Raw genomic sequence first — 12,480 nt, forward strand, 5'->3', positions numbered from 1 at the left:
AACGAGTTTCCGAAGAGAAAGACGGGTCAATGGATACAGAGAACACTGCTGTCTTCGCTCTGGCCCGTCCCCTAGTGTCCAGGCCCCCATCTTTTGATAATGGCACCCCAAACTCTGCCAGGGGTCTGAGGATCCACCCACTTCCTCCATTAGACCGGCCATTTCAGATGGTATTTCCAGGCCTTGACTACCTGTGGCAATATATGTTTTTCCTTATTAACAACTGTCTTTGGCATTCCAATGATGTGATTCGTATTGTTCCCTGACAGCAGAAAGATCACTTAATGAGGATAAGAGTGGTTTTTAAGCTTTTGAGGGATGAAGAGTTCTTTAGAATACCAATTTAAGAAGGCTGCTCATTTCATATCCCCACCTTGATAGCTATATCTATATGAAATAATTTAGTTTCTATATAAATATATTTATCATACAGTTTACATAGATAGCTGGACAGATTTATTTAGGATGACATTTATTCTGTCTCTCTAATGTTTATATATTTCACACACACACGCCCGATCCCACACACACACACACACACACACACACACACACAGAGTGTATTCATCCCCAAAGCATAAGTTTCTTATTCTGTAGAATAAATGAGCTGGGCTAGATGAATTCTAAGGTATTTCCAGCTCTAATTCCAGTTCCAAAGACTTAAACAAAAATTCTGTTCTTGTGTGCTTTTCCACATTTCATACTTGGGAATTTTCAAACACTTGTTTTTTTCAAAGAACTTCCAATAATAACAGAGGACACAGGAACTTCTGACACGGGAATCTCCACTGAGGGTCTGTCTGTAGTTTTCCTACTGGTATCCTTTTTCTACTGCTATCATGTGTTCTTTCAATTTATTTCTTTATAACCTAACACTGAAAATGTCCTACACGTGTCCTACACGTGGAGCATCTCTGAATGACTGCCTACCTCCTCTCCCCTTGTCTTCCTCTTGTAATACTAAGAACAAATGCTACCTCCTCTAAAATATTTTCCTAATGTCTTTGAGAAATAATTAATCCCCTTCCTATTCACATCTCCATCCTTGGTTATTAGGCAGTTGTGAGTTTATCTTTCCCTGATGTGCTTGACTGTATTATTTTTCTCAATGTCGCACCTCTCTCTACAGCCACACATTTTTGCCAGGTGACTCTGCCGTTCCTTCTAGGTGCAGTATATTTGCTCCATCCAGTGATGCTGGACTTGGCCACGTGACTTGCTTTGGCCAGTGAATATGAGGAGATGTGAACATGCCTGGCCAGTCCACTGACCTTAGGGTGGGGAGAGGACCATGGAGAGGACAGAACTGGCTGAAACCTGCAGCTTAGAGCCACGCTCAACCAAACCCAGCTGGGGGCAGCCGATGCCCAGGTGAACCAGAGATGTGTAAGCTAACCCACTGAGCTTGGGGCGACTTGTTACACAGCATTACTGTGGCAGCAGACGACAGATATGCCTTCATTACACGAAAAGCTCCTTTGAGACAATGACTGAATCCTTTTCTTACTTGTGTCCTGGAAGCACCTGACATGGTTTATGGTACACGGTAGCTGCATATGAATGTTCTGAATTGAGAGGAAATACTTAGATGTTTAGAAAACAACGGTTTCTAGCTTGGCATGTGCTTCTGTCTCCCAGGTGGTATACATACTGCATTTTAAATCGTTCATAAGAAAGAGAGTGTGTACCTCTCTCTTTTGTAATCAGGTAAAATAAACAGCAAATCCGTAAGGAAAAGTTTGCATGGAAACCAATTAGGGATTTCCAAACTGCCATCCAAGCTACTGTGGTACTAACCTTCGTCGTTAGGTGAACTCTGAGAATTGCCTCCAAAGCCAGCATTTTCCTTAGGCAGGTGAACAGCTTATTTAGGGCCAGGAGGGGAGGTCAGTCTCAGGCTTTCAGCTCTGATGTTTAGCGGCTACGAGGGCTCTGACATCTCTCTCCTACCTGCCTACATTCTATTCACCTTGAAAGAGAAGCAGTGCTCTGCGGAGACCTGCACATTGTGAATTGGGCCCCCTGCGGGATGAACATACTCATAGTGGGGGTCGGGGCATCTTCCTAAACCTGCATCTTTAGCCAATTCACTTTTCTTCATGTTCACACCCCCCCCACCCTGCACTGAGGGAGAGAATGGGAATGCATCCAGACTGACCAGCACGGCTGTGCCTTTGGTGATGCGTTCAGGTTTTTCTTTGCCAACAACCATACCCGAGCGTTCCAGAATTCACACTCAGAAAGGGAGGGCAGCCTCGCACGTCTGTGAGGAACATTCTGCCCTGGAGGGGACTCAGGAGCAGGCACTAGCTCTCCGTCCTGCCTTTTCTAGAGCTCCACAGCAGGGTAGGAGTAATTCATGATCGCGCGGCACTGCTTACCCACGTGAGGAGACAAGTGGAGGGGGTCTGGGGGATTTCCAACAGGGCAGTTGGGTGTCTCTTTTGCCAGAATGTACACCAGCATTCTCTGGTTATTTCCTACTTACTCAGATCGAGAACCCTCAGAGACTTTTTGAAAGGATATAATTTGTCATCATTGAATAAATAACACTTGAGAATTAAATAAATAATAAAGAATAATGAGTCATGCTATGGTCTAAACGTTGGTAGCCCTCTCAAGTTCATATGTCAAAATCCTAACCACCGAGGTGATGGTATGAGGAGGTGGGGCCTTTGGGAAGTGATCGGGTCCCGAGAGTAGAACCCTCACAAATGGGATTAGTGCCCTTATCAAAGTCATCGTTATATCTCTTTGTTATATTACCTCCTTTATTATTACAGTGCCCTTCTTTGTCTCTTGTCACAGGCTTTGTTTAAAGTCTATATTTTGTCCCATTGGGGCGCCTGGGTGGCTCAGTCGGTTAAGCGTCTAACCTCGGCTCAGGTCATGATCTCGCGGTCCGTGAGTTCAAGCCCCGTGTCAGGCTCTGTGCTGACAGCTCAGAGCCTGGAGCCTGCTTCAGATTCTGTGTCTCCCTCTCTCTCTGACCCTCCCCCGTTCATGCTCTGTCTCTCTCTGTCTCAAAAATAAATAAAACATTAAAAAAAATAAAGTCTATTTTGTCCCATATAAATCTTGATACTCCCTCTTTCTCTTCACATTGATTTGCCGTGATAAACATTTCCCCATCCCCTCACTTTCAATCTGCATGTGTCTTTAGGTGTGAAATGAGTCTCTTGTTGGCAGCATATAGATGGTTCTTGTTTTTTTAAATCCATTCTGACACCCTATGTCTGTTGATTGGAGCATTTAGTCCGCTTACATTCAAAGCAATTTTAGATAGATATGTATTTATTGCCATTTTGGTACTTGTTTGTGGTTGTTCTTGTAGTTCCCTGGTTCTTCTCTTGCTCTCTTTCATGGCTTGCTAGCTTTCTATAGTGATGTACTTGGATTCCTTTATCTTTATTTTTTGCATATCTATTACTGATTTTTGATTTGTGGTTAGCATTAGGTTTGTCTATAACATCTTCTGCCTATAGCAGTCTGTATTAAGTTGATGGTCACTCAGGTTTGAACCCATTCTTTACTCACCCCCAACATTTTAGGTATATGGTGTTATATTTTACATCGTTTTATTTTGGGAATCTCTTGACTGATTTTTACAGATATACTTTGTTTTACTGCTTTTGTGTGTCCCACTTTTATAATTCTTACTTATGGTCTTTCCTTTTCATTCAGAGTCTCCTTTACCCTTCTTTCTTTCTTTCTTTCTTTCTTTCTTTCTTTCTTTCTTTCCTTCTTTCTTTTTTTTAGAGTTGGTTTAGCGGTCATAAACTCCTTTAGCTTTTGTTTCTCTGAGAAATGTTATCTTTCCTTCTGTTCTGAATGACAGACTTGCTGGATACAGTATTCTCGGCTGCAGATTTTTTTTTTTTCTTTTTAGCACTTTCTATATGTCATGCTACTCCCTTCTGGCTTGCAAAGTTTCTCATGAAAAATCCACTGATAGCCTTATGGAGTTTCCCTTGTATGTAACCATCTTCTTTTCTCTTCCTGCTTTTAAAATTCTCTACCAATAATTTTTGCCATTTTAATTATCTATGTCTTAAGGTGGACATCCTTGAGTTGATTTTGTTAGGGGATTTCTGTGCTCCTGGATCTGGATATCTGTTTCCTTTCCCAGGTTAAAGAAGTTTTCAGCTATTATTTCTTCAAATAAATTTTCTGCCCCTTTTCTCTTTTTTGTCTTCTGGGATCCTTATAATGTGTATGTTATGCTTGATGGGATTCGTTGAGTTCCCTACATCTATTTTCATTTTGTAGATATATTTTTTCTCTCACTTGCTCAGCTTGATTACTTTCCATTACTCTGTTTTCCAGGTCACTAATTCATTCCTCTTCTTCTGGCCTGCTATTTATTCCATCAAGTGTATTTTTCATTTCATTATAGTGTTCTTCATCTCTGATTGGTTCTTTCTTATCTCTTTATTAAGGATCTCACTGATGTCCTCCACTCTTTTCTCAAGTCCAGTGACTATCTTTATAACCATTACTTTAACTTCTCTATCAGGCATATTACTTATCTCTGTTTCACTTAGGTCTCTTGTTGTGGTTTTGCCCTGTTCTTTTATTTGGGGCATCCTCCTCTGTCTCTTGATTTTGTCTAACTCTCTGTGTCTGTTCCTCTGTGTTAGGACAGTCAGCTACATCTCCTGCTGGGAGTAGTGGCCTTCTGAAGAAGAGATCCTTCAGTGCCCTGCAATGCAGTGTTCTCTGTTCACCAGAACCTGGTGTTTCAGGGTGCTTCCTACGTGTGCTGTGTGTGCCCTGCTGTTGTATCCTGGCTGCTTTTTCCTTCGTTCCAGTAGTCTGCAAATGCTCTCTTTTCCTGCTGTAGATAGGGTTGGGTCCCTGCCCAGGGTGGGGCACACAGTTTTAGAAAGATGTATGTCAGTCAGCTAGTGAAATGAGACCTGCTGCTGCCACTGCTGGGACTCAGGCTCTGCAAATCATGCCAGTTGGGAGATGCAGTATTGGCAAAGTTCACGCCAGTCTTCTGGGAGAGGGGGCCCACAGTTCCAGGACTGAGGCAAGTGAGACTGGAAAGGGTGGCTCCAAGGAAGCATGGTAGGGTTTGGTGTGAACAAGCAGGGTAGTGAATTTCAGAACCACGATGGTTCTCACAGGTGGCCATGTGTTTACGCTGCATGGGCAGTGGAGGGAAGTGGCACCTGCCAGCTCCTTTGTTTCTGGAGAAGCCCCTCAGTGAACCCTGCGCCTCCTGGACATGCTCCAAAATGAGTAAACTATTCTCCCTCCTGTATGTTCCAGGCATTCTGCAAACTGCTGCTTCTGCCTTGTAGCTTTGTGGGCTGTTTGTCATGCTGTTTCTTTAAGAACGGGGACTCAGCTTCTTCTCACCTTCCAGGCTCTCCCAGAACTGAACCCACGGATTTGAAAAATTCTAGGCATTAAGTCCTGCTGGTTGTAAAAACTCATAAAATTCGGCTCCTGTTGTTTTCAAAGCCAAATGTTATGGGGATTTGTCTTACCCATGTGGGCTCCCTCGTGTGACAGCCTGTTTCTCTCCCTGCTCTGTACCCATGGATCCCTTCCCCCACTGGGTGGCTGCAGTCCCTTTATTCCCCACAGCAGCACCAAATGCATCTCTGCCCTTCCTACTCTGTTCAATGCGGCCTCTTCTCTACCTTCAGTTATGGAGTTTGTTCTGCCAGTCTTCGGGTCATTTCCTGGGTCATTTACACTGATGTGAGTGTTACCTATTTGTATCTGTGGGACAAGGTGAGCGTCGGCTCCTCTTACCCTGCCATCTTCCCAACCTTCTCCAGAGCAGATGGCTTTTGAAATTTACCAACACTACTGTTTTCCCTGCGGACATTTTTTGAGGAAAATTTTTTTCAAAAATAAATATATAAACTGATAATGAAATCTGTTAAAGGTAGACTCAATGAGTTACTTTGTGGTAGGATGGATGGTTGCATGGAGGGGTGGACAGACAGCCAAAGGTATAAGAGGAAAAAGTATAAAGTCTGCAAAAAAGACATGTCTGGTTAATTACATTTTTTTTTAAAAGTGTTTGTTTATTTATTTATTTATTTATTTATTTAGAGGACACAAGTGGGGGAAGAATAGAGAGATAGGGAGGGAGAGAAAATCCCAAGTAGGCTCCACACTGTCAGCATAGAGCCTGATGTGGGGCTCAAACTCACAAACTATGAGATCCTAACCTGAGCCAAAATCAAGGGTCAGAGGCTTAAGTGACTGAGCCACCCAGGCACCCCTGGTTAATTGCAAATATAAGAATTAGAGAAGAGGTTACCAATTATGAATATGTAAGACTCCGTAAGAAAGACAGAGACAAACATATGAAAGTGCCACGAAAGCAGAATGTGAGAATTTAAGGAAATGAGCATGTATTTTTGTCATGAGATGTGTATTTTGTGGCCTGTGTCTCTTAATGATATTGGGAAGGTGGATATACACAAAAGACTGAAATCAAATGAAAAATACACAGCACCGATGTCAACAGGAATATATAGAGAATGGATGGCAAGCAGTACACAGGGATAGCCACTGGGTACGAAAATGCAGTAGGTTGGGCTGCTGCAAATTCTAGGATTACAGATTTATAGGCAGAAAAGAAAGTGACGATTCATTCTTTCGTTGGATCATTTGCCACACATTATTACTGTGCTTGAGTGCCCAGTGGGGTCTAGGAAGGGAGGAGGTTTTGCATTTGACTAGATTCTAAAGCAAATATTCCTAGCCCAACTCCTTTCTGTACCACAGTCCCATTCAAGGACCTCCACAACAAAGACTTTGACCTCTCCAATTTCTTGCATCCTTTAGGGAGCGAGGAAAATGACCCTTTTGAGAATGTGCTCAAATCAGCCTAAACCCAGGATGGTAAGGGATAGAAAAGTTTGTCTAAGCCTGGAACAAAAGACAGTTTTCAGAATTCCAAGGTAAAAACAATGACTACAGAATCTCCCAGTAGCATAAAACATTTGAACTCAACAATATTTTTGGTAAGCTTTTGGACTTACTCAAAATGGTGCAATCTTTGTTTGATACAAAGGAGATCTTAAGGCAAATAAATATAATTATACTTTTTTATTCATATTTTCATCTATTGACTAAAGGAATAGGAAGTTTAAGCACTGGTGATTACATTAATGATTTAAAACATTCCAAGTATGTAATTTATGTGGGAACAATACATTTAGTGTACTTAGGTTACTCTACATATGTAAAGACTACCAAAATGTATAGCTATCTTGGGGCGCCTGACTTCGGCTCAGGTCATGATCTCACGGTCCGTGAGTTCGAGCCCTGCATCGGGCTCTGCCCTGACCGCTCCGAGCCTGGAGCTTGCTTCGGATTCTGTGTCTCCCTCTCTCTCTGCCCCTCCCCTGCTCATGCTCTGTCTCTGTCTCAAACAGAAAATAAAATATTAAAAAAAATTTTTTTTAAATATAGCTATCTTATTCTGGGGGAAAAATAAAACTCAATAAACTTGTTTTCTCATGGTTTCAAAAGTCCTGGAAATTTTGCATCTTTAGTAATTATAGTACAGTATCAAAAATATTCAAGGCATCTCATACACTCAGCTTATTAGACACATTTTCCTCTAACTAGATAGCTGCCTGTTTCGTACAAGTTTTTATTTTCAAACCACTGCTGTTTATACGTGAGGAAGTCATATTTACATTACACTGGCCTTTCAAAGTCAAAATTTACAAAGCTACTCTGCATTCTCCCCCTCTGATTACCAAAACTTTTCTGCAAGATGCTTTCCATTATAAATTATCTTTCTGCTCAAGAACGCTTGCCATAAAAAGCAAGGTTTCTTTTCTTAGCTTAAACTCAAGCTTAGAAAAACAGATCTCTAAAACCTCACTAGTGAAAAAAAAAAATACAATCTGAGGGATCTTTTTCCTTCTTGTTTTCTTTCAAAATATTTTCTTTTAATGTGGTTCACATAATGTACACACCCTAGAACTTAGTTAAGGTATTGGTTGTGTAAAGTGGAAATTTATATAGACAAGGTTAATTTTGCATTTTATCTGGAGAAAGTTACCTCTAGGACCCAAAGATTCTTTCTAGGATTGTCGTCCAGAAGGTGGCACCCCCCAATAGGATCAGATTGTGACAAAGACTTCTGTCCAAGAACAAAAACCTGCTTTGTTAGTCACGTGGACCAGTCCCATAAGGATAGGGCTACGGTGATTGATCCTTGCAGTCTTTTTTTTTTTTTTTTAAGTTTATTTATTTATTTTGAGAGAGAGACAGAGCGAGTGGGGGGACAGGCGGAGACAATGGGAGAGAGAGAATTCCAAGCAGCCTGTGTGCTGTCAGCACAGAGCCCGACGTGGGGCTCGAACTCACAAACCACAAGTACACGACCTGAGCCGAAATCAAGAGACGCTTAAGCCACTGAGCCACCGAGGTGCCCCTGATCCTTGCAGTCATGATGAGGATGATGAAGCTTCTCTCCTATCAGGGCATATGGTCTAGTGAAATGCCTGGCTCAGTCTTTATGCTGAGCACCAGTTCCCCAGTGTATCCAGTGTTTGACCCTATACGATGCTGGGTATGGATCCTCTTTGACCTTTAATTTTTCTAAAAGGAAACAGCCCTACTGCTAAGGAAGCTTTTAAAGTGCATTGTTCTAAAGAACATAAATATAATCAATGAAATGTAGAGAATGGCATCTTTAGAAATGCAGTTTGATTTTGTCTCCAACGTGAATATCTACAAAAGATGTTTTAGGAAAGTAATGCCAGAGGAAATAACAGGTGACCTCAGAAACTACGCGAGAGTCCTGGGTTAAATTCATCAGCCTTATGGTTTTATCCTAGGTTGAAATGATGACTTCTCAGCACCTTTCTTTTTCTTATCTATAATATGGCAAAGGGAGATGACCTTATACTACTTATCCTTTAAAGGAACGTAGGATGCTTCATCCCTGTGAGAATTCACTGCTATTAGATGCCATCCTTTGCAAAAGGCAAGGGGATGTTCTTCTTATGGTTGAGCCTCTTTTGAGAATTTCTGTTTGAAGGTCTCAGATGCAAACTCTTTGACAGGCATCAGTACTTAATGACATTAATTTAATCATATTTTAATTTTTTATTGCTCATCATAATTTATTTTTATTAGAAATTATCATCTATTTATCACAAGTGATGCTGGCCTTTCAAGTGTGTGGCTTTTAGGCAATAACTGAAGTTTACTTTTAATGATATTAAGTGCATAGTAGTACAGGTGATAAGGAGATCGCAGCCAAAGTCATGACAGCATTTGTCAGTGTCTTCAGTTAAGGGAACGCTGTTAAGGTCAAAAAGAACATTGAATACAGACGGCCCTGGGTTCCTGTCTCTGCTCTACGACGTGCAACCTGCATCGTCTAAGGCAAGCAGCCTAGAGCTTCATAAGCCGTAAGCCTCTTCTTTTGTGAACTGGAAATAATTCCACTCATTTTATAGAGTAATTAGATGAAGTCTATGAAAACTGGTATTGTTATCGGTAGAAGCATTTGACAAAAATTATACAATCTCTCAGAGGACTTCATGGGGAAAAAATTCTGGGCCCTCCCGTTGTGGAGCTATGTTTTAAGGGGTATCTGGTATCCATAGTCCCATCTTTATGAGTATTGTTGCCTCCGTAAGCTTTTGAAATACCTCTCATGCTGGTGGGGAATGAGAGGGGGGAATATCATAAAAATTGTAATTTCGTTGTAATTTTGAAATCCCTTTCTCATGGTTTGTGGGGAACAAGCTTAGGGATTCCCTGAGCTTGCCCTGAGGGGTTCACAAGGCATAAAGAATCAGAAAGCCATAGGATGAACACACCCAAGTTTGGGTAAACTTGGTTTACCCAAGATTAGGTAAACAGGGCAAAGGCCCCCAGTATAGGACAAAGATGGAGGAATAGAAAAGCCTCAGGATCAAAGCATCAAGAGTGAGGTAAACACGATTAGGTATTCAGGGCGGTAACACTCCCCAACTTAGTACAATAGCAGAAAGCTGCTTTCGTAGGAAGGAAGGACCAAATTCGGTAAACAGGTAAACAGGGCTATAGACAGCAGCAGGGTGAAGCTGTCCAGAGGGGAGCTAATTAGCAGAAGAAAGGTGCCTTGTGGACCCTGAGGTAGCAGGCTCTGTCTTTCTTGTACCCTAGGCAAGTTTACAAAAACACAGCCATCTGCCTGGCACCAGGACTTTGTTTTGTATTGGCCCAAACTCCTGACACCGCATATCTCCCAAACCCCCTTGCCTTCACACCCGTGAGTCAATGTCCATGGATGCATCGTCTCTTTGTGCACATCCGTCATTCTTGTAAACCTCTGATCCTAATAAAGATGGAGCAAGGACCCTTAGTTGGGGCTCTTGCCTCCTCCCAGACATTAGCCTCTCTTGCATTTTAATCCTGCATTTGCTCTCTTGCTGGACAAGAGTCTACGACAATAGTTTATTTAAGAAAACATATTTTTATACAATATAGAGGACCTGCTGTCTCATTTCGATTTCTCCCATGGCTTTTGAAATACCATCCTCTCTTCTCCTTTTTCTTTCTCCTTCTCAGGTGCCGTTTGCTCCCCCTCTTCTGTGGTGTAGCAATTATATATTGCTATTTCCCCAAGGTTTTCATTCTTTACTCTTTGTTAGCATCTGGCCTCCCCTGAGATGGGGGGAGGTGGGTTCGTGCGCTCACACGGCTTCAGCAATTGCCCATAAGCTCATGAGCCCCCCAAACCCAATATCCAGCCTGGACCAGGCTGTGTGTCTCTCTCAAATATTAAACACACGTCTCCAAATACCTGCCATACAATTGCTACCTAATATGATAGGTAGCCTAGCCACATGGGACTAGGCAAACTAAATCTATTACCATTGAACTAAAAATTCAGCTCCATAGGTGCAGAATTCAGGAGCTCATGAGCCACTTGTGGCCAGTGGCTACGGTACTGGACAGCACAGATACAGAAAAATTCCACTGCAGAGAGTGTTAGTGGACAACGCTATCTATCCTTTCCCTGAAAGGATATCTAGTCCTTTCCCTGAAAGTGTACTGGATATACCTTGGTTACAATACACACAAGGCTGAACACATCAATGTCTTTGCAGAGAGGAGTCTCCTTCCCTTCCATTCCATGTTGCTGTTAATGGTACCAATACTTGTCAGGTCTGCCTCCTAAGCTAAAAACCTGGGAATGATTTTGAATCCTACCCATATCTGACCAGGTGGTTAGCTTATGGAACTAACAGTCCCCTCTCCCCTTTTTCCATGGCTACCGTCCCACTTGGAAGTTTTCAACATCCGTCTCCCCTCAATAATTCCTTACCTGAGAGTGCTGACTCTTCCTTCTAAACCCACCACTTTCATATAGCCTTTGCCCTGCATTTTGTGTTAACCTTCTAAAATATGGCCCAACCTCCTGCCCCCAAACCTTGAATGACTCATTCCCTCTGTTGTGGGTTGAGTTGTGTCCCTGGCAAGATATGTTGAAGTTCTAATGGTGTGGGTGAATGTGACCTTATTTAGAAGTAGGGTCTTCGTGGGGCACCTGGGTGGCTCAGTTGGTTAAGTGTCCAACTTTGGCTCAGGTCATGATCTCGCCGTTTGTGCGTTCCAGCCCCACGTTGAGCCCTGTGCTGACAGCTCACAGCCTGGAGCCTGCTTCAGATTCTGTCTCCCTCTCTCTTGCCCCTCCCCTGCTCATGCTCTCTCTCTCATTGTCTCAAAAGTAAACAAACATTAAAAAAAAAATTAAAAAAAAAAAGACGTAGAGTCTTCGAAGATGGAGTCAAGTTAAGATGAGGTCTTGCTCAATTACCGTGGTCCCTAATCCAATATGATTCGGTGTCCTTATGAAAAGAAGAAACAGAGACACAGGGAGAGAAGACAGAAACACACGGACACAAACGTAAGATGGCAGCTTAAAGATGGGAGCAGAGATTGGAGTGATGCTATCACAAGCCAAGGAATGGGGAGGGGCACCAGGAGCTGAAAGAGACAAGGTTGGATCCTCTGCCATGTCTCTAACAACACCTTGATTTCATACTTCCAGATTCCAGAACTGTGAGGACATAAATTCTGTTGTTTTTTAAACCACCTGGTTTGTGGCACTTTGTGACCACAGCTCCTGGAAATCTAGACACATCTTTTGACACCTTTTTACTGAATGCTTTCTACGTGTCAGACATTATACTAAGCACTACTCAGGGAATAAAGTTCGATTTTTCGACTATGCAGGAGACCAGAAGTTCTATTCCCCCAGATTAAGTGTAGATGCCTAGTCATGCCCTCAGCTTCCCGGGTGGGAAGTCCACTTCTCTGGCAATCTTTCCAGATCCACTGGGGCTAAATAATTTACTTATAGTGTTTCCCTTGATATCATATCCACCTGTATCTTAGCCCTTTTCACATAGTGTCTCTCTTCTCACTAGACTGTGAGCACCTCGAAGCCAGGAGGTGTCTCACTCATCTCCAAGTGATTCCAGAGTCTTT

The 12,480-nt window shown here is 42.4% G+C and overlaps 1 protein-coding gene across 1 annotated transcript in view; it reads right to left on the reverse strand.

The window, feature by feature from the left end:
- The window catches only part of FBXL7 (F-box and leucine rich repeat protein 7), a 388,021-nt gene that overhangs the window by 10,566 nt on the left and 364,975 nt on the right, over positions 1-12,480 (reverse strand). The gene's annotated exons all lie outside the window — the stretch shown is intronic.

The sequence above is a fragment of the Panthera leo genome, chromosome A1, assembly GCF_018350215.1.
Source record: "Panthera leo isolate Ple1 chromosome A1, P.leo_Ple1_pat1.1, whole genome shotgun sequence".
Classification (NCBI taxonomy): Eukaryota; Metazoa; Chordata; class Mammalia; order Carnivora; family Felidae; genus Panthera; species Panthera leo.